This window comes from Talpa europaea, assembly GCF_964194135.1.
Source record: "Talpa europaea genome assembly, chromosome: 11".
NCBI classification, from domain to species: domain Eukaryota; kingdom Metazoa; phylum Chordata; class Mammalia; order Eulipotyphla; family Talpidae; genus Talpa; species Talpa europaea.
In genome coordinates, this window is record NC_140078.1 from 840,410 (window position 1) to 867,089 (window position 26,680).

Below are 26,680 nucleotides of genomic sequence, written 5' to 3' on the forward strand. Positions count from 1 at the left end.
TTAAGCCCCAAAGCCAGGCCCCGACCGTGGGCAGAATCAGCCCGAGCCACGCCGGAGAGGGTCAAGTTGTCCGTCCACGTGGGACAAGTTGTCCGTCCACGCGGGAGGACGGGGGTGTGAGCACGGCCTGGGCGGGGAGGCCCCGGCGCCGGCCACGGTATCCGTGGAAGGTCCCACTCCGCTGAGCTTTCTCATGTTCCTTATGTTTGCAGCTGACCGTCCCGGCGTCTCAGCACAGGCTGGTCAGCCGTCCGTCCACCCCCGCGCGTGTTGGGCATCCTGCCCTGGGGAGGGCCGGCGAGGGGGCGGCGGCTGGGCCCGGCGGGCGTCCTCAGTGTGCGCTGCCCTGTGCCCCTGGGGGCTGCGGCCGCTGAGGCTCGCCCGCGTCCTCCCTGTCCTCCCACGCTTCCTGCGGCCTTTCCTTCCCAAGCCCATGCGGAAGGGGACCCAGGGGCCGGCAAAAGCCGCCCAGAACATTGCCCAGGGTGACCGCTTCTCTGGCCTTCTCCACCGGGCCTTCGGGGTCCTCGCTCCTGTGCCCCGGGCTCTCGTCGGGGATCCCCTCCTTCCAGTCTGGAGGGGCCCTACACCCGCCCGACAGCACACTGGGGTCTCGGCAGCCCGCCCCGCCCCCGCTCCTGGGCAGAGCCCCCAAACTGCTGGATTTCAGAAGCTGTCCCGGTGGCTCCTCGCTTCCCTCCCGGGCTCAGGTGTGGGGCTGTGACGGGCCCGCCTCTGAGGTTGTCCCGGGTGCTTGGATTCCCTGACCGGGGCAGAAGCTCCTCAGTTCTGCGGCCCGTAGGGACACGTTTCCTTTTCAAGGCTACTGTGGGTTTTCTCTGCTTTTTTGCTTCCTTCAGCTGGAATTTGGAAATGGCAGGAGAGATCTGTGACCGATTCTCCATGCCACGAAGATGTCACCTTTTATCTCATTTATGATGATTAGACGTGGACCTGGGTTTTCGAGCCAGACAAGGAAACAAATCCAAGATGGTCCTGAGGCCCATCATTTCAGCATTTTCGGTTTGAGTAACGTAAACACCATGCGGCGGAGAAGCAATCAACAAGGGTCTTTGACTGCCGTGGAGATCGTCTCTGGCAGCTGAAAAATACATTAGTTTTCCATTTCTGTAAACTGAATGCTCATTTAGAAGAAAAATGAAGTGTTTACTCCGAAACTACATATCATTAGGCAGATATTTTTGAACAATTTGAATCTGAAAGACGCTGTAAGACGCCTCTGCCCAGGCGGCAGCCCACGTGGACCCGCGGCACGGGCTGTGGGTGCGCCGGTTTGGCAACATTTTGTGGACTTTTCCCCTTGAAATGGAGTGAGGACTTGCCGTGAGGGCTTCCTGATTAAAATGCTCTCGATTTTTCATGAAACAATAATGCAAACAATTAAAAAGTGAAATCAATAACGTGCGGCCGTGTCCTGGGACGGGGCGCCTGCGCTTCCGGCGAGGACGCCGCGCGGAACCAGGGCCGAGCCCGCAGCGTGTGGGTCAGCATCTGTCCTACCCACCGGGACGGGGGCCCCGAGGAGCTCTGGGCCATGCCTCTCCCCATGCCCCCTCCTGGCCCAGGACCTGCTCCTGCCCAGCGGGTGGCCGCGGCGGGTTCGCCTGCAGCGACGCGGATCCCTGGGGGATGAGCCGTCACGTGCTTCCCAGCTCAAGCGCCTTGATTTACGTCCACGTCACACCGTCAGGTGATCTGGGTGTAGCCCAGCGGACAGTGATTTAATGATTCTGAGACCTTTGGGGGTCTCCAGTCCCCTGGCCACCCCAGCATCATGTTTTCAGGCGACTGAACTTCCGCTTCGTTTTCGTCCATGACGACAGACAGCTCGTCAACAGAAAGGCTTGACGGCAGTTTCGATTGTCACGACACAAATTAGGTCGCCCACCAGTCCCAGGTGCCGACAGCGACACACACACCCCTGCCGCCCAGCCTGAAGGCCCAGCCCGCCCCGCTCCCTGCCCCTGGGAGCAGAGGTCAGCGGTCAAAGCATTAGGCCGGGGACCTGACCCAGGTCTGGGTGCTCAGAACGCTCTCCAGGGTCACCCAGATCTCCAGGCAGAGTGGTCAGAGCCCCCGGCCACCAGACGCCCTAACCCAGGGCCAGCCTCGCAGACTGCGCTCCTGCCCTCTGGCTCTCGTGGGCCCAAACCACAGGGTCTGGACGCAGGATGCGCACGTGGCCACCCGACGCGTCCTCGCTTGGTCCCTCATCGCCTTTCCTCAACCCAGGGGTCTCTGAGTGCATTTAGCTGAGATGGGAAACATGGACTTCGAGGGATGCGGGGCTGAGGACGGGTGTGCTCCGCAAGCCTTCCACGCAGCGAGGCCAGCTGAGCCGGGCAGCGCCGACAGAGCCTCGCGCCCCGCCCAGGCCGGCAGGACGCTGGCTTGGCCTCCACTGAAGTAACTCCTGCTGAGCGGGCTGTGGCGGGTCCCGCCAGCCCTGGTCCTGCCAGCCCTGGTCCTGCCAGCCCTGGTCCTGCCAGCCCTGGTCCCCAGTCCAGGCCTGAAGCGCCGACAGTGGCTGAGAGACGAGCCACCAGCCTGCCTTTGCTGCCAGCCCCTCCTCCTCGCTTGATCCCGCAGCGCAGCCACAGCGACTGTTTTAAGACGGAGGAGCAGAAGGAGCTCCCAGCCTCTGGCGGCTGCAGCCGGGGCCTGTTAATTGCCGGCCGAGTCTGTCATTCCCGCTTTCTTCCCGGCGCCTTCAGTTAAACCCTGACGCTGGTTAATTGGGATGATCAAAGAAATTAGGCTGCTGGGGTCACCCTGTGAGGACATTAGCCAGGCGCCCCCAGGCGTGGAGAAGGGTGTTTCGGCCCTTTCTATTGGTGGCCAGATAACAGCCTCAATTTTCACAACTGTGGTCGAGCTAAGAGGCCGAGGAATCGCACTTCAAGTGTGAAATAGAGGTTGTGTCATTTAACACCGTCCACGGCAAACTACACCAATGCGTAAAGGCGTGATTCGGGGCGTGCAGACGGCTCACAGAAGTGGGGCGCCGTGGAGAGAGAGGGAGGCCGCACAGGCCTGGGCGCCAGGCAGACCCTGAGCCTGTGGGTTTCGCCTGGGCCCGCAGCGCTGGGCTTCCTGCCCTGTGCACCGGAGTGGGCTGGAGCCCCGGATCACGCGTGTCGCCCCTGGCACACGAGGTGGGCGGCAGAAGGGCGCTGGCCCAGACATCGTGGTGAGCAGGCCGGGGGGGGGGGGCACGGCGCCCGCCCCAGGCCCTGGGGAGGGGTCGGCGGGCATTTCCCTGCATCCTGGCCCCCCGCAGGGTGGCCTGGGCTTTGGCTTTGGCTCTGCTGCCCTCCAGTCTGGACAAATCCTGGTTCCCCCAAAAGCCAGAGGGAGGGGGACTGCCACTTAGCCCCGTACCTCGCTCTGGGGCCGTGGTCTGTAGGGGCTCTGCCCCTGGCCTCTGGGCACTGGCAAGACCAGAGGGGGTGATCGGCTAAACCCCCTTGTCTCCGTGACCCCTACGTCCCACGTCTCTGCCGCTGAAGATCAGGAGAAACAGCCCTGGCCTGGATTTGGCCACCGGAGAGGGGCCAAGAAGCTCAGGAGGGCTCATGGGCCCAGGATGCCCAGGGTGGCTGTGCCCACCCCTCTTCCCGGCACGGGGCAGCCCCGGTGTCTGCAGCAGGGAGAAGCAGGGGTGCCACGGGGCCTCTGTCCAGTCGAGTGACATTGTCACAGGGTCCTGAGGGGCCCCAGAGCCCCGGCCCTGCCCGCCCACGGGGACAGACAGGCGCCCGGCTCTGGGCTGCCTCCCCCGCTGCTCCCCCGGCCTCCAGCCCAGCCCCACCCTAGGAGAGCTCCCTGCTCAGTGCTTTTCTATTTGCGATGACAACCATTACTGTTTGAAGTGATTAAAGGACGTATTTATGGCGCAGAATGAGGTTTATGGGCAGCTTTATTACTTAGAGAAACGTTGGAAGGTTTTACATAGAGGAGAGCCCGGGTGTGAACAGACAGGCCCGACTGGGTCTGACGTGCCCTTCGGCCCCGAAGGGGGGTGATGCCCACGACACGGGGGCCGCCTGTGTCCGCGGGGAGCACGACACTAGGGGCACGGGCCTGCCCTCCCCAGGACGCTGTTCAGCCATCAGGACGAGAAATCGTCGTTACGGCCAATTGGAAGGCGCCGGGGACTCGTGTGCAGGGACGGGACGCAAGTCAGGGTGGCGGACAGCACCGGTGTCCACACGGAGGCCGGCCGCGCGCTGCGGTGACCGCTGCTGACGCACGCGGCCCCTGAGGGCAAGGGGCGGGCGGAGGGGTCCAGGGCAGGGGCGGGGGGAGGCAATTGGAGCTTGTTTTGGTACAAATGCCTTCTGTGGCCATGATGCAAGGAGCTCTCTAAAGACAGGACAGGATACGGGGGACGGCGGCGGGAGCACCGGCGCGGAGCAGGACTAAAGCCGCCCGCATCCCGCCTCAGCCCTGGGGCAGGGCTACCGGCCTCAGCCCCCGCGGGGCCCCGGCGCTCAGGGCCGGCGTGTCCGGGCCTGGTTAGCAGCCTCCCGGCCTCCAGCCGTGGCACTCGGTAGTGACGCCCCCAGATGTGCGCCCGGCAGTAAATTCAGCCCGTGAGCGCCTCAGCCGCACCGTGACCGCGCTTAGCCGGAGTCCGGTCTGCACTGCTGATGCGTGTTTGTCTCAGCGTCCGAAAGGTCTGTTCCCCGCCCTTGCAGCTGGCGTCCCTGGAATGTGCTCGCTGGCTTGTCTGGGGGCGCAGCCGGCCCGAGAGGGTGGCTCCTGGGCCCTCCCAGGCTGGGAACCCCCCAGGCAGGCGCTCAGCGAGTTGTCTCTTCCTGGGCAGATGGATGTTGCCCCTGATGAAATCTGAAGAAGAAAGAAAACATGTGATTTGATTATCTGTGTGCAGAGGTGTAGCCGAGGTGATCCTGTTCTCTCAAATGGAAGAATTGCTGCAATAAGTAAAAAGAAGAGAAATGTTTGGCCGAAGGCAGTGTGGGGTGATGGAGATTGATGCTGCCGCCGGCTGGAGGGCTGCTGACAGCTTTTTCTGGCCTCTGCTTTCCTCGGCGCACCGTTGCGATGCCTGCCCGAGCCAGCGGCTGCCAGAGCTTCATCTCTGTCCCACTAAACAGATTTAGCACCGTGATGAGATGAAAATGCAGGGTCGGCTCTTCTGCCAGGAGGGAGGGTGCACCTGTGGCTGGAAAGCGCTCGAAGAAGATGGCAGAAGGGGAGGGAACATCCCGGATGGACGTGCACCAGCGCACAGAACCCAGGGGCCTGCGGCCCGAGCGCTGGGGCGCGGGGAAGGGCTGCAGGGAGCAGGGGCCTGGACAAGAGCCTCCAGCCCGTTCCTCCCGCTGCCTCTTGGTGGGGGGTTTTCCCTGGGGACACGCCTCTGAGCCCAGGAAAAGCACTGCCGCCCCGGCCACTCGTAGGGAACACGCTACAGAAGGCTGGGAGGCAGCAGGAGTAGGTCAGCTCAGCCTTGGCCTCGGATCCAGCTCCTCCCCGGGGGAGACAGCGCTGAGGAAAACGGGAGCTTGGAGTGAGGCTGCGGCAGCCAGGTAGGACGGGAGGAATCAGGTCACCAGAAAGCCCCTCGTGGTGTCCATGTCAACAAAGCGCATCTCCTGAAAACAAAGGTAATGGGGAGACGGCGGTGGGGACACGATCAGCCCCGTCCAGGGCTCTAAATACATCAACCCATTTCACCCTCAAGCAGCCCCGGGCGCTGGGAGCTACTGACTCAGCCCGGGATACGGCCCCAGGCCCAGGGAGGGGGGCCTGTGCCGTTGCTGTCCCGAGCTGGAGGCTGGCGGGGCTGGCGGGAGCCTCTGTCCGGGCGTCTGCTCGGCGTTCCCGTTGCTTCCAGGAGTCTGGGTCTGGGCAACCCCCCGAGCAGTGTTTGCTGCTGGTTTCTCACAGTTAGCTCGGGAGGCTCTGACGGTCGGGCAGCGGAGCAAGGAAAAGCGCAACAGCCCCGGTGCCCTGGAGCACACCCCGGGAAGGCAGGTGCGGGGCGGGGGAACTGGGGCGCACTGGCTGAAATCCAGCCTGTGAGCCCTGACCTGCCCCCTTCCCGCGCCGCTCCCCCGGGCGCCCAAGGCTGCTCCGCGGGGCCTGCCGGGCTGGGCCAGAGTCCCCTGCGGGCCACGGCTGCAGGGACTGGGAGGAAGGACAGGTGTGGGCCTCCTACGTCCAGTCCCCAGAGAGGAAATCCCCAGAAAGTGAACCCACAATTAAGAAAAGGAAAAGTCAGTACGTTTATCATTATCTGAGAGTTAGGGGTGAACACGAGGTCTTCTTCACTCGATTCTTTCCACTTAAATGACGCGGCCACGGGAGGGACGCGAGGGGGTGTCTGATTTAGGGTAACCAGGCCAGCGAGGGCGACCACTTGGTCTGCTCTGCCGTGCAGCCACGGGCTGGGACCGAGGGCGTGTTTTGTAATAAGGTGGAGGCTCCGGGGCTGTGGGGGTGCAGTGCGGGGTGGGGGCGCGGGAGACAGGTGCGCAGGGGCTGGGGCGGGCTCCGGGCATGCGCCGGGCAGCCGGGGCGAAGGAGGATCTGGTGAGGGCCAGGGGCATCCCGGGGGGCCCCTTGGTGATGCCCCCACCTCCCTGCAGTGTGGTCACCGGGAGGAGCCAGCGCTGGGCAGGCGGGAAATCAGTGCCCCTGGCCCGGCCTGGAGTCAGGGCCGGGGACCCATAGTTCACCCCGCCAGGCCAGCTCCTCCGCCTGCCCGCTGGCCTGCCCCGCAGCTCCCGCCTCTCCTCGGTAATGAGAGCGGCAGCGAGCCCGGAGTTTGGCGCTTGTTTTGTTTCTGGCCTTTTTATTATTTAGCCTGCACCCCCGGGGCGAGCAGAGAAGGGCTGGGGAGACCCTAAACTGCGTCCCCTAAACTGGAACGTGGGCCGTCCACTGCCATGCGCTGCCCATCCCCGCCCCCTGCAGCGGCTGGGCGGGCGGTGGGGAAGCTGGCGAGGCTGGTGCGGGACTTTCCCGCGCTCCCTTGAGGCTCCGGAGCTCGGGCAGAGGCGAAAGGTGGGAGCTGAAGGTGGCTGCCCGGAAGCTCTCCCTGGGGCGCCCCGCAGCCCTGTGCCCCTGGGGAGGGGCCTGGTTAGATGCCTCTGCCTGGTGCTGGGCCCTACCGGACACTGGCCGTGGGGAGAGCCGTTGGGGGCCTCCAGGGGGGGCCTCCAGGACACGGCGAGAGGCCGTGGCTCGCTTCCGCCGAGGGCCTGCTGCCCGGGTTTTGCGGCCTCCGCGAGTGGCCGTGCTGGCCCCCGACGCGCGCTGGCCCGGGCATGGAGCAGGACTCGTGAGGAGGGAAGGAAGCCTGCTCGGAGCCACCGCATGACAAATTTTCTCAGCTGATGCGGAGCCAGAGGAACCGGTCAATGCAGGTCGCCCTTGTTTAGATTAATCACGGTAAACATCCGCTGCCTCCGACCTGGGCCTTATCAACAACCGCCAAACGAGGCGTCATTTAATCACGGACTCTGAAGCCCGCCCCCCTCTGCCCGCAGAAACGTGACCCTGTGCTTCTCTAGCAAATATCCAAGGTCTCCGCAGCCGATGGGTATTGATCGATTTTAGAGTTCCTTCCCAAATCGATGGCTGCACGCGGCCAGGCCTCCCGGCGGCGGGACCCGGACGGCGATGGCCTAGACCTGCCTGGGAGGGCCGGGTCTGAGGGGTGCGCCCGCTGCCCCCACACTACCTGGCGAGTTCACGGGGCCCACCCGGGGCACGAAGGGGAGCCTCCCTGGCCTTCTGGCTTCAGCTCCATCGTCCTCATCACCTCAGCAACTTGAAGCGCAGGAGGCTTGATGAGACCCACGTGCCCAGAGAGACGTCCGGCTGTGGCCCAGCGAGGCGACTCCAGCTCAGCCTCACTCGCCCCCCCGCCCCGGTTTCTGCAAGTGCTTCATGCCACATAACTTGACTGCCATGGAGAAAAGTGGATCCGCGTGGCTCTTAATTTTTCACAGATACACTGATTAGAAAATAAATCAGGAGCCGCCCTCTTTGAACGTGAACGTTCATTCACGTCGACTCTGCTCTCCTCCCTCCGGGGCAGAGGGCCTGTGGCAGGGCCTGGCCGCGCGTGGGCCCCGAGGCCCCGGTCAGGACCCGTCACCCACTCAGGAGCGAGTCTGTGCAAACACGCAGCCGCTCACAATCGGCTGAAACCGAAAACGTCGCTTTCATGCGATTTCCGGGCTCGGGCGTGCCCGCCGCGGCCGCCGGGAGCGCGGAGTCTGATGGACGGACGTGCTGACCTTGGCCGGCGCGACGCCAGGGAAGGGCTCGACCGCGCGTCCCCGCGGAGGACAAAATGGGCTTTTCCTTTCCAAGGAGTCCCTCCCCACCCCCCTCCCGCCTCTCCCCTGCCTCCGCTTAGCTGTGGTTCTGCAGTCAATTAGTATTCTGTTTCACTGTACAATTAATGAACATATAAATTAAATTCATAGTTTATTTCTACCACTAAATTACTTATTTGAATTGCTTCTCTTTGGAAAAAAAAGCAGCGAGCGACTGGAAGCCCCGTCAGGAAGCGGGGTGATGTGCATTCCGGGCACGCCCACATTGTTAAGCAATTACCGCCCGTTATGGTGGGGACGCGGCTTGCGATATCGGGCGCCGAATCATCTCATCTCCTCCGATCAAAAGAGCAGGTAACAGCTCCGCTGACAGACCAGGCTCGGGGCTGTGTCTGCAGAGATGTCCGCCCGGGGCGGGGCAGGTGCTCAGTCGCACGCCCGGGCCCCACCCCGCGCCCAGTTCTGACAGTCAGGGCTGCCTCCAGGCCCCCGCTCTTCGGGGTCCCCCGTGGCGGGTGGGTGGCCACAGCTGTGAGCTGGACCCCTCTTGGCCGCTGGTCCACCCTGGCCCCCACCTGGTGCCGAATGTTGGGCGCTGACGCTCGCCTGAAGGCTGAGATGCTGCAAGCTCTGACTTTCCAAAGTTAAATGACGTTCTGTTGCGAGAAGGGGTGGCCGTGTCCCCTGTGTCCACTCGCTGAGGAAACCCCCGTTCCTGCAGATGTGGGACGACAGCTGATTTGGGTTCCTGCTATAACCCCGCCCCTCTGCGGTCCTGGGCACGACCCGTTCCCTCCTCTGAGCGTGGCCTCCTGGTGTCCCCGGGAAAGTGGTGGGGACCCAGCTGCCTGCCCGTTCTCTGGCCAGACCTCAGTCGTCTCCGCGGGTGACCCGCAGCCAGGGGCTGCCTGCTGGGGCTGCATAGACTCAGCCTCGGTCCAGGCAGCGGCAGCAGGGAGACCCTCGGGCTTGTGCAGCCGCTTTCCACTGGGATGGGTGTGACCGTCCTTCGGGGGTGTGTGTATGTGTGTGTGCGCGCGCGCGTGCATGTGTGTGCATGCATGCCTGTCCCTGTGTGCACATGCACATCCCTGTGTGCTCACATGTGTGTACCTGTGTCTCTGCACGTGTGCCTGCGTGTGCACAAGTGCATGTGTGTGCATGGGTGTCCCTGTGTGTGTGCCTGCATGCCAAGTGCACATCTGCACGTATCCTCTTGCTAGGCCTGTGTGCACACATGTGCTCCCTGTGCGCTCGCGTGCTCCCGCGTGCATGTGTGCACCCATGCAATGTGTGTGCTGAAGCGTGTGTTCCTGTGTGTGCCTGTGAGTTACACACATGCAAGACTGCAGAAACCAGGCCTTGGAGGCCTCCGAGGTGGGGAGGTGCCAGGCATGGTGCCAGGCGCCTGCCAGCATCACTCGTTGCGGTGCTGCCCGGAGGTGCTGATGCGGGAAACTCCCGCGGAGACAAAGGTCTCCCCCGGCGATCTGCCCACATTTCAAGGGGGCGGAGAACGAGCTCAGGACTGGGGTTTCCGCGGTCAAATCTCCAAGAGCAGGCAGGCTGGACGGCACGTCAGCAAGAGCCGCCTCTGAGCTCCGACCCACGGAGGGGCCGGGCTGTCCCTGAGCGTGGATCTGGTCGCAGGCGTGCCGGGGACCCTCCGGGCCTGCGGGGCGCTGCGGGGGACACCACCGCAGGCCTCGGTCCCCAGCGCGTCCTGAACCCCGCAGCCACGGGACGCTCGGGCCTCCGCTCACCGCACCCGCCGCCCCAGTCGCCCGTGGGTCAGGGGTGTTATTGATGCTCGAGTTTAGTTCAAATTATAACGGGATAAATCATCTGCCATCTGCAATCCTTGCTTATTGAATTTCGTCTGATCCATTTAATTTCGGCCCTCCCAACTCCGAGGGGTGAAGCCTATTGAAAATCCGTCTCTTTATCCTCTCCTGACCTAATTTATGTTTCCCCTCTGACTCCTCCACCTGCTTTATTGCTGTCACAGCCTCAGCGGCTCCTGAGGCAGAGGCGGGCGGGGCTGGTGATTACCATTTTTATTGCTTTACTGTCAGAGCCCCCAGAGGAGCTTGGGCACGCCCACATCCCTCGTGGGCCCCCCGCACCCCTGGCTCTGCCCGGGACACGCACTCACACTGATGCACTTGCGAGGGGACCAGGAACAGTCCTGAGCCTCCACGCTGTGTCCTCAAGTAGTTTTGAAACCAGAGCACATTTGAAACAGGGCCTGGAGGGGACCCGGGCCCGGACAGTTGTGTTGGGGAGTACGTGGCTCGGAGGATCAAAGGGTCCTGGTGCACATGGCACCCAGGGGTGCCCAGGGGGGCTGCTCAGGGCTCCTTGGGGGGTCAGGTAAAAGGACTGGAGGCAGACCCCCCCCAAGGTTGGGTTCAACTTGGAAGTGGGAGGTCATGGCGATCGTGCAAGAAGAGCGATGGGGGGGTGGGCTTTTCTCAGAAAGGGGCCCCCAGAGCCGTGGAGTGGAGCTGGGCCGTGGACAGCCCACAGACACCGGCAGGCCCAGCGCGGCACGCGGGGTCCCTGAGACTCAGACAGGCGAGGGGCGGTGAAATCTCCTAGAGCCCGGGCCCCAGCCTAGCAGGCGAGAGGGCAGTGTCGTCCTGCCGGGTTGGAGGCCTGGACGGGCTCACCCCGCAGGCTGTGCAGGACGAGCCGCCCGCAGGCCCAGGCGGGTCCCGCCCCTCCCTGCCTCAATCCCCCTGACCCTGTGCCCGCCCGCCCCGCCCTGGCTCAGCCAGCCGTGTCTCCGGGACTTTCTGTCCCCGGCCCCTCTGAACGGGACCCACCCCTGACCGCTCCCCACGGCGCTGGCCTCCCTTGGGCAGCACTGCCCGGAAGCAGCCAGAGCTGGTCTCCCCTGCTGGTTCTCAACGCGACCTGCTCGTGTGGCGGCTGCGGACGCTGGTCACGGGTCCAGACTCCTCGGGGAAGCGCGAAGAGCGCTGGCGCTCCAGGCCTGGCTCTGCTGGCGCGGGGCCGGGGAAGCTGTTTCTGGAAGCCCCTGTGTTCTGTGAGGTGTTTGCTCCGTTTGGGAACGACGCAGTGGAGGCATCGTTGCCCGTCATGGCCTTTGCTGTGGCCCCTGTGGAGCCGGCATCTCTGGCCCCCGCAGTGGCCCGGGCTCCCGGAGACGGCAGACATCGGTTTGTCGCAGAGCCCCGGCTGGTTGCAAAGCAGCGGTTCTCAGCCTCGTGCACTCACCTGGCGGGAAGACTTCACCAGCCGCAGCTCGAGACCAACTGAATGGGAATCTCGGGGTGAGGCGTCGCTGCGTTTTAACAGCTCGACTGGGTGGAACCTACAGCTCGTGGCCTCAGCGGCCTCGGCCGGGGCCCGGGGGTGTTAGAGAGTTGACACGCCGCGCCCTCCGCCGCGATTCCACCGTCGTCTCGGAAATGTCCCGGGTGAGCCCAGCGTGCAGCCGGCGCTGACGTCTGCGGGGAGGAGCCGTCCGTGGAGATGAGCTTGAACCACGCGGCCCACGGGGCGGCCGGGGGGCCAGGACACAGTAGCGCCCGCGGCGGCTGCGGCTCCTCGTTCACGACCTGTGCTCAGCTGCTGTCCCAGGACCACGCGCTCAGCGGGTGCCGGGTCCAGCGAGGGGAGAGACAAACGGCCCAGGCCTCGCGGAGTTCGCAGGAGCGCGACCCGCGAGTCCAAAGAGCGTCATCCTTCGAGGGCCCTCAGGTCGCCGCGGTCCGGGCCCCGGGGTGGCCGGCCCTCAGGGAAGCTGCAGGTCCCTGACGACTGCTCACCCCGGCGATGATGCCGTGGTGTCATTTACCTTGGGGAAGCGCACACCGGCCCAGTGGGGGGACGCCAGACTCCGGCCCACGCACAGCAAGGAACAGCCTGCGGCGGGGTCTGGGTGAAGGTGCCAGGGGTCGGGAGAGTGCGGGCAGCGCCTGGGGCAGGACAGACGCTCGCCACGGGGCCTGTGATCTGCACACGCCGGGGTTTTTGATCGTCGCCAGCAGCGCCCGCTGCACCGGGTGGACTTAAATAAAAGTGCTGGCTACGGCCTCACGGGTAGCGGCTGGAAGGGGAGGAACTCACGGGTAAGGGCGACGCTCAGATGCGTGTCTCTTATCTAATTACTGCCAAATGCAGGGACACGCATTTTGAGGGGCAGGTGGGGGCACAACAGCTCGGGGGCTGCTCAGCATTCGGGTCTTCTCCCCTCCCGCCCACCCACCCACCTTTCCGGCCCGGATTGGGCGTTGCTGCTTGTTCAGCCCCGACGTGCTGGCACGTCTGATGCCCGTGGAGATGTATGTCCTGGGCCACGCGGACGTGACCTGTGGGTTATGAAGAGCGGGGGACACTCGAGCCAGGTCTGTGATTTAGATTCCTTGAAATGATTCCTCGGTGATAAAAGACTCGGGTCTGGCCTCAAGACACAGTGGTCTGGCAAAACTCTCCCCACCCCCACACTGGGTTACGCGTCCTGTAACCCAGGCGAGACCAAGTCCCTGCAGCCCCCAGCCCACTCTCGCGGACACCCCTCCCACAGCACAGCCATGTCCGCGGGCACAGCAGGGCCCGGGGCGGTGGCGGAGAGCAGGAAGCTGGGGAAGAGCTCTGAGGCTGCTGTGTCTTCCCAGATGTCTTCTGGAAGGAACGGCCAGCAGCTGGGCAGTTTGTGCAGCCAGAGCTCCGGAAAGGGTTCCTCTCTCGGTATGTTAATTAGGAGCAATCATTTCTCTGCACAGCGACCCAACAAACATGACGACCAAGTAAACCTGAGCGCTTCCATGCCAACAGCAGCTTTCGTCCTGAGAGGCACGCTCTGTGCCAGAACCGCCAGAGAGAGGCACATCCTGATTTCCAGAGAAAGAACACGACCCTCTGCTAGCTCAGCCGGGGAGGGGCCGCGACTCCAGGCTTCAAACACCAACTGGCAGGTCAGAGCCTGCTGTGAGGTCCCATCTGGTCGCGTCACCCAACGTGGAGAATGAGCTGAGCTTCAGGCACAACCAGGACTGCACACCCCACTGGGGCCCCGAACCAACCAAGAGTGTGCGTGGCCAAGCAGCACTCCAGAGGCAGAGAGCCCACGTCGGCCCTCGGGATGCGCGGTTCTCGGCCCCACTCCTGCCTGACAGCCGCTGCCAGGAGACCCCGGCGCAGCTGAAGAAGACGCGGGGTTTCGAGTCCCCCGTCATTGCACGAACCGCACAGTGCAGGTAACTTCAGTGGGATCCCAGCTCCCCTTTGAAAGCCCGTCGTAGAAGGCGCTCCCAGGATAGGTAATTCGGAAGGGTTGGGCTGGAGATGGGCTCGTCGTGGGTGGATTTAAAGCACCCCCTGTTAAAAATAGATGGTAATTTCTGTTTCACTGAAGTACTTAATCCTCAGGTTCGAGTGGCTCCCGGCAGCCCCGGCACGGCAGGAGGCCCTTTCCTGAGGTGCTTGCTGCTTCGGGGCTGTGCTGATCAGGGCTGCTCACAGGCCTCCTGCCCAGGAGCCCTCGCCAGGTGGGCGCTGAGCCAGGGTCGGGTGCCCCGCAGCCTGCAAGGACGCCTCCCCACGCGGGGGGAGTGCGGCTGCCTGGACTGCCAGGGCCTGAGCTCATGGCGATTGGCCCCTTAAAAATCGCTGTGCTTGGCCCACCCTTACCCTCGCTCCCTCCAGGGAGCAGGAAGCAAAGGAGAGCTCGTGGGGGTTCTGGGCGTGCTCCCTCCCCCTCGAGGTGTGGGCGCTCGGTAAAGGGCCGGAGGTGGTTAACATGTCTCCTGCTCTCTGTGGCCGCCCGTGAGGGCACCCACCACCACGGGGAACTTGGCACCGTGTGGGGGCACTGGGCTGTCCCAAGCCTGGGGTGCTGAGGCAGGCAGCGTGGAGGTGGGGAGCTGCCAAGAGCCCGACAGAGCACGGGGCGCCCCCAGCCCGGGGTGTCCAGGCCCAGGCCCCTGTGGCCCTCACACCTGCACCCTAGGGAGCCGCCGAGGGGACTCGGAGTCGGCAGCGCCAGAGGGTCGGGTTGGGACTGTGCCTTCCCACAGCTCTCCTGGCAGACACTCAGCCTTGGTCTCCACTTGCCCCGTCCGAAGGGGTGTCAGCAGGGGCCGCCCCGTGGGCAGTGGGGAGGCCCCCTGAGGTCACCCTGCGAAGCGCTTTGGTGCTGGCTGGGCTCGCGCTCCCGCCGTCTCCACGCTCAGCGTCGAGATGTCTCAGAAACGAGAGAAAACGTGGCCGAGAAGCAGCTGTGGGCGTGCGGGGCCTGGGGGAGGCTCCCAGGCGGGACCTGCGTTTCTATCTACCCAGAGTTGCTGCATGTCGCCCGCGGCAGGACCCACCGCCCAGGCCCTGGGGGGCGCCCCAGAAGGCCCCGCGAGGACGTGGTGGGCAGCAAGGACACAGACGGGGCTGCCGCCGCCTCTGGCTTCCCCCTTAGAGCCTGGAAACGCTGCGTTGCAGGAAAAGGAATCAGAATTCAGTAGAAATGGGAGAAAGTCGAGGTGGACTTAGGATATTATCTTTACAGGTCAGCCCAGTAGCCACCGGTTTAGAGAGAGTTTTGTGGGAAAGCAAAATCATAATTTTAGGTTCCTCAAATAGATCAGTTCATCTATAAATGGAAAAATCCCTTAAAGTGGAATATTTTATAATGGCCTGTTTAAAACATTTCTAAAGGCAGCTGTTTTATACGGAGTTTATCTTGACTTTCTGTTAAGCGTCTATCCCAAGGTTAATTCGTACACTCGGGGGGTCAGGCTCGATCGACATGCAGAGGAGGGAGGGCCCCGGGGCGCCGAGCTCCCCAGCACACAGTAGAAGCAGGGCCCGGGGTGGGGACCCCGGCTGGGGGCCCGGGGTGGGGGTTCGGGGTGGGGAGCCCGGCTGGGGACCGTCTGGCAGTGGTGGGCTCCAGCTCCACACCTGCCTCACTAACAAGAGGAGGAAGAAGCCCCCTTTCGTGAACCGTCTGAGCACGGTGCCAGCACCCGCTTTGTAACCTGAAATGCAAAATTGATTTGATTCACTTAACATTTCGGTGCAACCGCATAGCTTAGTGCTGGGTTCACATCTGTTTGCTGAAAGGTCAGCGTGGAACTTTCGGGAGGGCTGTGTGCTCTCGGGCGGGCGCGGCGCCGAGTCCTGCAGACCAAGCGCCGGAATCGCGTTCTGTTGGCGGCGCAGAGCGTCTGTGCGTCTTGCCAACAGTCCAGAGAAAGGCGCCAGGGGCGGTCCAGCCACCAGGCAGGGGCCCCATGAACTGGCAGGTGCAGCTCCCCCCGCCCAGGGCTGACTAAGCCCTGCTGGGGAGAGGCCCCCTCCGAGGACAGGGGTGCAAACCCCCCAGGGGCCTGCCTCTCTGCGGGAGAAGACGCCAGTCACTTGTCAGATGATGGAAACAGCACGCGGCGCCAGGGCTGGGGGAGGCCATGCACAGACAGGGCGGGGCGAGGCCTGGCGGCTGGGGGGGCAGGGGGTGGTGCCGCTCACCTCCACAGTGTAGAGAACGTGGGGGGTCGGCGTGGATATTTGGAGAAGACAAGCGAGCGCGTCGTGGTTACGGGGTTGGGGTGGGACTCGTCCCTGGCAGAGGGGCAGCAGAGACCCCAGCGGGAAGCGCGGGCCCGGGGAGAGGAGGCGGCTCCGGAAACGCCCTCAAGCCCTGGCGGGGAGAGCGCCCAGGGAGCTTCCTCAGACGCTCTGGGGACGACCAATTCGGGGCCACTCTCAACAGAAGAGGCCGAATGTCCCAGCAGACGCGATTCCGCACAGAGCCCCGCCGGGGAGGCCCGACCACCAGCAAGACAGAAGCGAAGCGCCCAGGACTCGGGGTCGTCTTCCCTCCTCTGGGTTGGCAGCTCGGCTCATTGGCCCCTTAAACGGGTCAAACACCGACGAGGGCGGGTGTAACCCCCAGAGCCCCGACCAGGCGGCCTGACGAGGCGCGTCCGTCCCCGGGTCACCGGGAGTCACTGTCCGAGCTGGCCCGGGCCTCGGCCCGCAGCGACCTCCTCCTCCTGGAAAAAGTCGCCGCCTCCCACCCGCCCTGGCGCTTACGGGGTCGGGCCCTCGTCCTCTAAGCTGCCCTGATGGCCCGGCGCCGAGGCTGAGCCCTCCGTCTCCTCGTCGTTCCGCGCCGTGTTTGCGCGTGGAGGGAACACCGCGCCTGAGCTCCGGAGCGGCCCGCGGTGGCCCCACCCGTGCCCTGCGCCGCTGGCTGGGCGGGTCGGAGCGGGCGCTGCCGCTGGGAGGGGCTCAGCGCGCCTTTGTTGTTTGAGTCAGAGCTGCTGGCAAGCCTGGCTTTCCAGTCAATGTTTTCGTTTGGGAACAGAAGGTGTAAAAGTGAAAATATGTCGCACTCATTCCTTAAACTGGGACCTAAAAATGTTTTCTGAGAAAGCATCGTGCAGATTTGCATGTGGTTTTCTCGGATTAATCAGCTGAGGCGACCGCCCTGGCTGCAGGAAAAAGGTGGGGTACGCCCTCACAACCCGGGAGGCTGTGGTGCGCGGGTCCGTGCCCGGAAGCCCCGGGATGCTGGAAAAGCAAAGTCATATCCTCAGGGCTTCCCTATCGGGCCCTGCCCCCCACTCCACGCCCCCAAAGGTGGATCCTCTTGACAAAGCCAGAGGAAAGCGCCTGTTCGGGAACAGGGGCCAGCTGGGCCGAGGACCCCCCGCCGCTCGGCTCTGTGCTCCTGTTGTCAGGGTGACACCTGCTCGCTCAGCACGTAAGGGCGTGCGAAGGCCGCTTGTCTGCGGAGAGAGCGTCCCGCCCCGGACCCACCCCGCGCGGTGCTCCCGAGGGCGGCGGAGCCGGAGCCGCGGCGCCACCTCCAGTGAGCCCCACGACCGGCTGGACCCTGCAAGAACGTCACTGCACTCGGGCTCGGGGGCCAGTGTCCACGCCAAGGCCCCGACCTCGTCAGGAATCTGCCTTCCGGGCTGATGTTGAAAGTGGCAGCCATTTTAATCTTTAATCGGCGAGTTTTGCATAACGAAAATGACCGAAATACACGAGCAAGGCTATGGGGTGCTGCCCAGGCAGGGCCAGCACGCCCTCTTACCGCCGACGCCGCAGTCGCCAGATATGTCACCGGCATTTTCCAGTGTCCCTGCACCGGTCGCCGGGACCCCTGACTCCATGCTTCCCCGGAGACGCCAGAATCTGCCGATTCTGCACGGACGCGCCGCGTCACCACGGTGCAACCCACCGCTCTTCTGTCCTGGGATTCCGAAGGGCGCGTCAGAGGAGTGAGCTTGGGCTCCTGCAGGGCCACCCCCAGGGCTCCCTGCCTAGCAGAGCAAAGCGTTGATGGGGTGCTGTGCCCGGGCCGGAGGGGTGGTCTGAGCAGCAGGAGGCCACTGCACGCCCCTGAGGCTGCAAGTCACCAGCCACAGGGCTGGTTCCTTTGAGGCTTTTCCTGGCCGGTAGGCGACCGGCCTCCCCAGCCCTCATGTGTGTGTCCACGTCCGGTCTCCTCAGCCTGGGCAGCCCGGCCGTGTTGGATCAGGGCCCCCACGTGACCCACAGTCTCGTAATCACCTCCCAGAGGGCCGCCTCTGACAGTCGCCTTCCAAGGCCCGGGGTGAGGTCCGGGGGCGAGCGTCAGCATGGACTGGGGCCGCCATCCCGTCTGTAAGCGTCTCTGTTCCCATTCGCGGGGGGCAGAGGGAAGGCAGCATGCGGGCTTTCAGGCGAACAGGAGCGAGGCAGCGGGTGTGGGGCATGGACGCTGGGGGTGGGGGCGGTCAGGAGGCCCGGCCCTGCCTGGGGGAGCTTCAGGGGCGCAGGCAGCAGCTAGAGAGGACACTGACCCGTAGCACTCGAGGGAAGACCAGCCTCCTGGGAAAAAAGTCTTGATTGTCATGAAAGCTTTGACCTTGGGCATTTCCCTTGTTTCTAATAAGAAAGTCATCCTTTTCCTTTCAGAGGCGCATCCGGGCAGGGAAGGGGAAGCTGCAGGTGGGCCCAGGCCCGTGTGCCTTCGTGGCGGGGTCTGCAGTGCCCCGGCTGAGGGCTCGGCGGCGGTGGGCAGGGGGCGCGGGCCGGGGCGGCGGGGGCGGGGCCGCGGCCCAGGGTGATCACGAGCCGGGCCTTTACCGCCAGCAGAGTGATTTTCTATTAAAGCCCCGTTTGTGCTGCTTCCCTTCCCCGGCGTTGGCTTCTACGGCGTGGTGGGAAATTAGCACAACACATTGAAAGCATCTTTGTGAACAGGTGCGTGATTCAAGCAGTTGATGTTGAAGTGACAGCTGAAGCATGAAAGCAAATACTAGCAGATAAATGTGTGTGTAATTTTAGAGTTAATAATTATGTTGCATAATTTTCTTTGGAAGAAGAGTTTATAATAACATTTTCTGAAAGTGCCAAGCAAAGTAATTACACACTTGGCAAGCCGTAAAAACTAAACAATTTGGCAAATGCCTCATTAACCAAGTTCTCAGGTCAATGCAAGGTTTTATTTTATTTAAAGCGGGAGATTAATTTTTTAAAACAGGGCTTCCATTCTTATTTTATGGCTTCATCATTTTTCTTGTAATTATGATTTTACTTACTAATAGAGGCTTTAAAATGCGAGTCTTGCTTCAAAGTCAGCGTGGCAGGAGCGAGGCGGGCCCAGGGAGGGCACCAGCGCCGCCGCCCGCCGCCCGCCCCCGGCCCGGAGACGGAGCTTCGCGGGGTTGGTCTGCAGGGTCCGAGCAGGCGTGCGGCCAGCGGCCAGGGAGCCGGGTTTGAAGACAGGACAGTTCTGTGAGTTTGTCCCTTTTCAGGGGACGCACCGAGAAGCCGGCTGACTTCAGAGCGAGGAGCCCATTACCGAGGCGATCAACACCTGTTCTCAAGCGTGTGCAACGGGGCCCGGGAGGATTCTCGCCGGTCGTGGCTCCCCCGCCTGGCGTGTGGGGCTTTTCCACGGCCCTCGGCACCCGCTGACAGCCGTGCTCACCGGCGTGACTGCATCCGCAGGGCCGCTTCTTCCCTGGGGTCCCCGCAGGCCGCCGCCTCCTGCTGGGGATGGAGAGGCTGTGCTGGCAGGTGCGGGGCCGGCGAGGGGGTGCGGGCAGCAGCCCAGCCAGGGGTCTGACTGTCACAGAGTGGGAAAGAGCCCAGACGAGGCAGCGTGTTAAAAGAAAGAAAGGAAAAAAGAAGCTATGGAAATATTTCAATAAAAACTAAGAACTCAATAAAAATCTGTTTTTCTGATGTGCTGTTATATGTCAATTATATCTCCATTCACAAGAAAGTAAATGTTTAAATAAAACATTTTAAAATAAAATACTTAAATAGCTAAATAGAAAGAAAACAGACACGCGCCACCACCTTCCGTTTCCCACCAGGAAAACATTTCCCGGTCACGCCGGACGCGGCGAGAAGTCAACGAAAGCTTATTGGATCCGAAATGCAGGTGTGGGGGGTCTCGCTGCCGAGATCTCGCTGTTCTGTTTCCATCCAGCTCGTGCCCCCCACCCCCGCGTGTCCAGTACGGACGAGGACCTGGCCCTTGTCATTCCAGCGAACACACCAACAGGTGACCGAGGACCGTGTTTGGAAACAGATAAGTGCATGGAAGTGCAATTGATTGCACAAGTAATAACGCCCGAAGTGATTACACAGTCTCGTACTTACAAAAGTAATTACACTTCAGAAAATCAAAATTAATTTATACACTCCTGGTACACTTTTAAGGCTGTTGACATTTTATTGCAGTGCCTCTAATGAAATGAAAATTATTAATAATTGTTCCTACTTGAGTGTGACAAATGTCATTTGGCTGAAAGGCAGAGGCCCCGGAGCTGTGCACGTGAGGTGGGGAGGGGGTGTGGGGCCTCGCGTGGGAGGAGCTGCCCCCCGGCAGGGAGGGTGCCCGAGCGCCTGCCGTGGCCGCAGGGAGAGGGCCAGGGCAGGCGGGCGGGGAGCCAGGGGGTGGCGAGTGTCACCCCAGCTCCGGGCAGCCCCGCCGCTGGTGCCTTTGTGCTGTTTTCAGAGGAACCGGCTGGACTGGGCTGGGAAAGCGGCACGGTGAGGGGTCCAAGCTGGGGTCCTGCTGGGCTCCAGAAGGGTGCACGCCCAGCCCCCCAAACCCGAGGACAGGCTGCCTGCTCCAGGGAGCCCCCAGCTCTGGGCTTCTCTCTCTCCAGGGCCACTCACCCCACCTGGCACCACACGCCAGGCTACCCATGCACTCGACCCCCGGCACGGGCCCTGGGGGAGCAGGCAGCTCCCCACAGCCCCTCTAGAGGGACCCCTGTTTACTGATGCCGCCCCGGGCTGGCTGCTCCCCAAAGCCCTGCCTACGCACCGGTACCCCCTTGTTTTCCCATCTCCTTCAGGGTCAAACGCCACATGGCTGCCCATTCTGCAGATGTTGCGTCCCTGTTAAGAGGCCAGCGACGAGGCACAGCCGCCGGCAGCCCCGCCGGACTGGAGCGGGGCTGGGACAGGAGCACGGGGTCGGGGGGGCAGGGGTGAGGGTCAGGTGCCGCTGCATTCACGGGGCTCCCAGTTCTGACCCAGGACAAGGCCAGCAAGCGGGGGGCATTTCCCAGACGGGCTTTCCAGCCCCAAGAGGAAGCTCCGGGCGCTCCTCGTCCTCCCCGCGACTCCCGCCTGCTCCTGGCGCGCTCCCAAGCCGCCCGCGCCCTGCAGCGTCCAGCCCGTTGCATCAGCTGCCAAACACCTGGCCGCCCCTTGTCCTGCCGCTGGGCGTGGCTGGACCCCGGCTTCTCTGTCCAAGGCACAAACGCTCCTCATCTTCCAGCTCCCTGCCGGACGCCCTCTGCAGCCTGTCTCGCTGCGGGGAGCCCTGCGGCCCGCGGGCCTGTTCTCCCAGCCGGGTCTGACGCGTGGGGCTGGGGGGCGGCGCAGGGAGAAGCTGGTCTGCACGGGGAGGGGCTGCTCCAGGCCTGCCTGCTCCCGTCTTGTCGCTCTGCACCCCCTTCCCACAGGCCCCCCCTGTGGCTCCCACGGGGGGCGCAGGCTGCCTCCCCGGCTGAGCTGGCATAGGCTGGAGTCTGCGCTGGCAGGAACAGATGGCGCTCTGGGTGCTAGAGCCCCCCACCTTATGTTTAGTTTGCCAGCTGATCCCTCGGGAGCAACCCCGGCTGCGGTGCCCTGCGCCCTCCTCCACTCCGCAGGGACCTGATTGTCCATAAAAGGACACTTTCTGTGCCTGCTGGGCCTTAGGTGCCGCGCTCTTCCGGGCACTTGTTCTCCTAAACGCGCCTGTTCCTGTTGCTTTATTACAGCAACCGCAGCCCGGCCCTGCCTCTGGCCCGGGCCTCGTGGGCTGGGCCTCGCCCAGGGCAGGACGGGAGGCGGCACCGCTGGCTGCCCGGGAGGGCCGGCCTGGCGCGCTCAGGAAGTGCCGGCCTCCCTCCCTGCCGGGGCCTCCTTGGGCCGGGGGCAGGAAGGAGTCGGGCCTCTGCCACGCAGGGGACCAAGTGAGGCGCAGACGTGGCCCCCCCCCCCCCCCCCCCCGCCGATGAGCGTGAAGCCGGGAGAGCAAAAGCCTGGAAGACAGACGAGCGACGGCCGCCTGCCGGCCCCACCGCCCCCCTCTGCTGCTCTCGCGGGCAGGGCGCCTGGCCAGGCAGCGCTGTCCTTTGTGCCCCCAGGGGACGCCCCAAGCGCTCTAAGCCCGAGCCTCTCGCACGGCCAGGCATCGCGAGGATGAGCTGCGGTGGCCTTCGTGATGGCCATGTCGGAGGAGGCCCAGGGCGGCCGCCAGAGACTCTCGGTCAGTGTTTGTTACGGCGTTGAGTCAACCGACTCTACCGATGGAGGGAAGTTCCGGATGCGGTTTTCCTAGTAGAAGGGGAAGGGCCGGACGTGAAATCTCCCGATCGGCGTCTCCCTGTCTGTGTCTCCGCGTCCCTCTCCCCGGCCTCTCCCAGCAGGAGCCCCTAAGGCAACCCTTGAGCTCCAGGGGGACAGCTGCTGGGGGAGGCGGCCCCGCCCCCAGACACGAGCCGGGCTCCGGGAGAGGCTGCGAGCCGCCCAGGCGCTGCCCCTGACCTGACGCGGAGTGTGGCCCCGGGTCTGGCGCGGGGAGCTGCTCCTCTCCAGGTGTGCCGCGGAAGAGGCTGGCGCTGCCGGCTGTGAGGCGCGAACAAGAATCCTCTGTCGGCGCCAGACTCTGCACAGGAACGTCGGTTCTTCCCTTTCCCTGAGTTCGGGGCGGTGCTGGGGTTCCGGGGGCTCGAGGTCTCCAGCGTGCTCGCAGCTCCTCGAGTCTCGTGGCTGCGGGATGAGTGGAACAGACTCTTCTGCCCTTGTTGTCTAATTAACGTTGTCACTTATTCAATTCTGAGCTCCCCAGTCAAAACGAAAGACCTTTCCCGAGTCACTATTAAACCGCGACGCTCATCTTCATTTCAACACGATTAAATTTTACTCCAGTCGTTTTATTTTTTTTTAAGTGAAAAAAATGTCAGGGACTGAATTGTCTCTAAAACAAATGTCTGTTCGCAGACGGGAAGGTGTTGGTGGGGAAATAAAAGCCAGACTCCGTCTAGCCAACCTGCCTTTCGAAGAGAAGAACTGATTAAAATGAGAAGCAGCGTCTGCGGGGCGGTCGCCAGCCCGGAGCCACCCTCAGAAGCTACCCCCAGAGCCAGCTCCTGAGAGCAGGAGACCCTCAAGGCCAAGGTCAGAGGAGCAGGGAGACCCTCAAGGCCAAGGTCAGGGGAGCAGGAGACCCTCAAGGCCAAGGTCAGAGGAGCAGGGAGACCCTCAAGGCCAAGGTCAGAGGATGAGCAGCCCTTGGCGGGTGAGGGCAGGGAGAGCCGCCCGTTGTGACGGGCAGGAGGGGATCTCAGGGGCCCCGGGGTCAGCCTCCTGTTATTTTCAGCAGTTTTGTTGGAAAACAGTCCCCAGGTGGGGGCAGAGCTGCAGACCCCACAGACCCCACAGACCCCACAGACCCCACAGACCCCGCAGGCCACGCAGACCCCGCAGACCAAGACACGGTCCGTGGCTTTCGTGCCAAAGCTTGCATTTGGATTTGTTCCCTGTTCCTGGAAAAGCGCAGATCTGCCCCAAACACACGCATGCACACACGCCCCACAGACTGAGATTTAGGGTTTCCATTTAACGGTGGAAACACCGCCAGGCGGCTTCCTCCTGCGCCGTTTTTCTCTGTGACAAGGCGGGTCCGCGTGGCGCCACTTGTGGCTGCGAACAGCTCCTGTCAGCGGGCGTTTCTGTTATTGACTCATTTTATCATACAAATCTGACACTGTCGTCTTATTAATCTGTCTCCATAGGCGCAAAATGCTTTCATAAGCGCCTGAGCTGCCTGGGTCTGGGACCGCGCCGCGGCTGGCTGGGCGAGCCGGGGGCTGAGGGAGCCCCTGGGCCCTCTAACAGGCGAGCAGGGAGGGCTGGGGCCAGAACCCGCAGGCCCCCGCGCTCCCCGATGGCCGGTGGGGACGCCTCCCGCGAGCAAGGAAACAAGAAAGATTTGCCGTGGAATCTGGGGGTTTCATTGGTTCGCGGAACCCTCCGTGGGCCTGTGTGCAAGCACTGCTGGAGGGAAGCAGACATGGGGGGCAGCAGGGACGGGCGGCAGCAGGGATGGGGATGGTGGACACGGGGGACGTCTGACGTGCCTGCCCTTGCCTTGCCGTTTCCTAGGAAGCCCCGAGGCCCGTCCCCTGCCTCCCAGCGCGGTGTGAAGGCGGCTTAGCCCGGCACAGCCACGGCTGCTCCCTCCTCTGCAGGGGTCGCCCACATGCTGCTCCCAGAGGCCCCCGCGCACTTGGACACTGAGGAACTGGCTGCTCCCTGAAGTCGGGTCTCCAGGAACAGACGGGGGTTCAACCACGGCAGGTTGCACTGCACTGGGGTTGTGCAAAGGGGCGGTGGGCCTGGGCGAGCTCCCAGGGGAGCACGGGTGGCCGCGGAGGGGGCAGCTGTCCCTCTGTGCGCCCGGGGCCCCCTTGGGTGCAGGCCGCCCCAGGCAGGACCATGCACCGCGGGACCGTGCAGCGGGGTGCAGGGAGGGGTGATGAGCCCGCGCCTGGGGCTGAGCGGGGGCCCTGGCAGCTTCCTGTGTTTCAGCGGCGTGCCCCTCTTCAGCAGGCCACTCCCCACGCGTGTCCCCAGCGCCAGAGGCGCCCAGCAGCCGTGGCCATGAGACCTAGACATGCCCATTTGGGGGTTCCTGTTTCGGGTGCCCCCTCCCTGTCACTGCAGGGAGGTTTCCTATTTTCCTCTCGCTGGATAAACTGCACAGCTCACCCCTCGCTGTCCGTGACCTCGGTTTTGCGGCGGAGACAGGCCCTCGGGACACTGCGGAGCCCCGGCCGCTGGGTGGGCCGCGGGGAGGAGCAGAGGCCACCGGGGCAGAAGGAAAAGAACTTTCACAAATGGGTAAGATGGTGCGAGCCAGGAGAGGCTGGGCCGGGGGCTGCTTCTGGGAGAAAATGAAGGACGGGGCCGGGGGGGAAGCACAGAGGGGCGGGAGAAGGGTGGGGCGGGGGCGCGGGGCCCTCAGCCCCTGCTCCTGAGCGGGCGCCGAGTGGGCAGGGGGTGGCGCAGCCCCGTCTCCAGCGCCCGCAGCCGTGTCCCGCCGGGAGGCCTCTCCTCTGCCCCATCCTTGTTTGCCTTCTTCTTTCAGAACGAGGCCGGGTAAACATTTGCTAAGTGCAGCAACCGATAAAGCTCCCGGGGCTGTGAACACACACCCGCGCCCCTGAGGAGAGGTGGGGGGCCGGGGCGGGGCCAGACAAGGCCCCAAACATGGGAGGGAGGTGGGGAGGCTTGGGCCCCGCCCTCCCGGCCCGCCTGCGGGTTCTGGAAGTTTCTCCAGAAACGCTCACACGCGTGTCCTGGGGGACCGGTCTCCTTGTCTCGCCGCTCCTGGTGGAGCGTCCCCCCATGCAGCGCCCGCTCCGGCCCCATAGCGGCCGAGGTCGCAGAGTCGGGGTGCGGGGCCCAGGCCCGGCCAGCGCACGAGGGCAGGACACAGACCAGCGGGGGCAGCGCTGTGAGGGCATCGCGGCCCGTGCCCGGGGCCTGACCACTGGCCCGAAGCCCCACAACTGGTGTGACCGACCCGGGGGCCCCAGCGCCTCCCTCAGCAGCCTCTTTCTGGAGCCTCCCAGCTCACATGCGTGAGCGAAGCAAAGCCAGTGTCCAGAGAAAGCTGCAGCCTCTACCTTGACCGCAGCTAATGTCACAACGAAGCTGAAGAGAGCGTGTCCACAGGCGTTCTCCAGGCCGAGGAAATCCTTTCTCATTATCAAAGCAAAGCAAAGTGTCTTCACATCATGAATGTCACACTTAATTACAGAAAAATAAAATGTTTCTGCCCAATTTTCTATAAATGTTGACAGGTATACCACATAATTGGCAAAAAACTGCTTCACAAGATAGAAAATATTAATTTCTTTATATATAAAGTTAATTTGCTAACCCCCACGAAACAGGATAATGAGCAACTCACCAGAGTAAACAATGACAAGAGGAGAATCACAAACAGCTAATAAATCTACAGGGCAACGTTCAGACTCAGTTATGATTAAAGGGATCTAATTTTAAGCAGTCGTGAATTTCGTCTGTTCAGCTGCCACATGAAAAATATGTGCATTTTAAAAATATTTTCTGCAGTTGGTGAAAAGACAGCGAGCAGCGCACTGGAATGCGTCGCTGGTGAGCAGGGGCCTGGCAGAGTGTTCTGGAAGGCAGGGCAGCGGTCAGAGCCTGCAGTGTCCTCCCAGGCACCGTCGAACCCGGCGTCCGCGTGCCCATTCGCGTGTTGGGTAGACGGGGACGGTGTTCGCCCGATTCTAGAGTCGTGGCTTGGATGCTTTAGTCCCTTAGCCCTCTCCCGGCCCAGCGACGCGGGGCTCATTGGCCGAGCCCTGGCCGGCCCAGTGCCCGGTGCAGACTCACAGACGCCCCCGCGGCGTCCCTGGCCATGACCAGAGAGGAAAGACGGACTGGACGTGGGCCCGGGCGGGGGCGCAGGCCTGGGGCCAGAACCTCAAATAAAAAAGTAACGGAGTCGTCTGCCGGACGGTAAATAGGAGCCGTAAAGGAAGGCGGCTGACCAGCCATCGCAGCGAGCTGTGGGCCACAGGGGGCGGATTTATCTGTGCGTCTTTTATGTTTTAGTCCAGATTTCTTGTACAAAGGAACATTTCACTTCTGTGAAACTGCACACCGCAAATAAGAGTATGCTCACTCGCGCACACACGCACCCCCCCTTCCAGCGCACAGCAAGGCTGCCCTGCCCAGGGAGCTCAAAGCCACGTGCCCTGCGCTGCAGGCATCCACGGCCCGTGACTGCCGCGCCCAGAGCCCCTGGGCCTTCACTGCGCGTGGGCCCCACC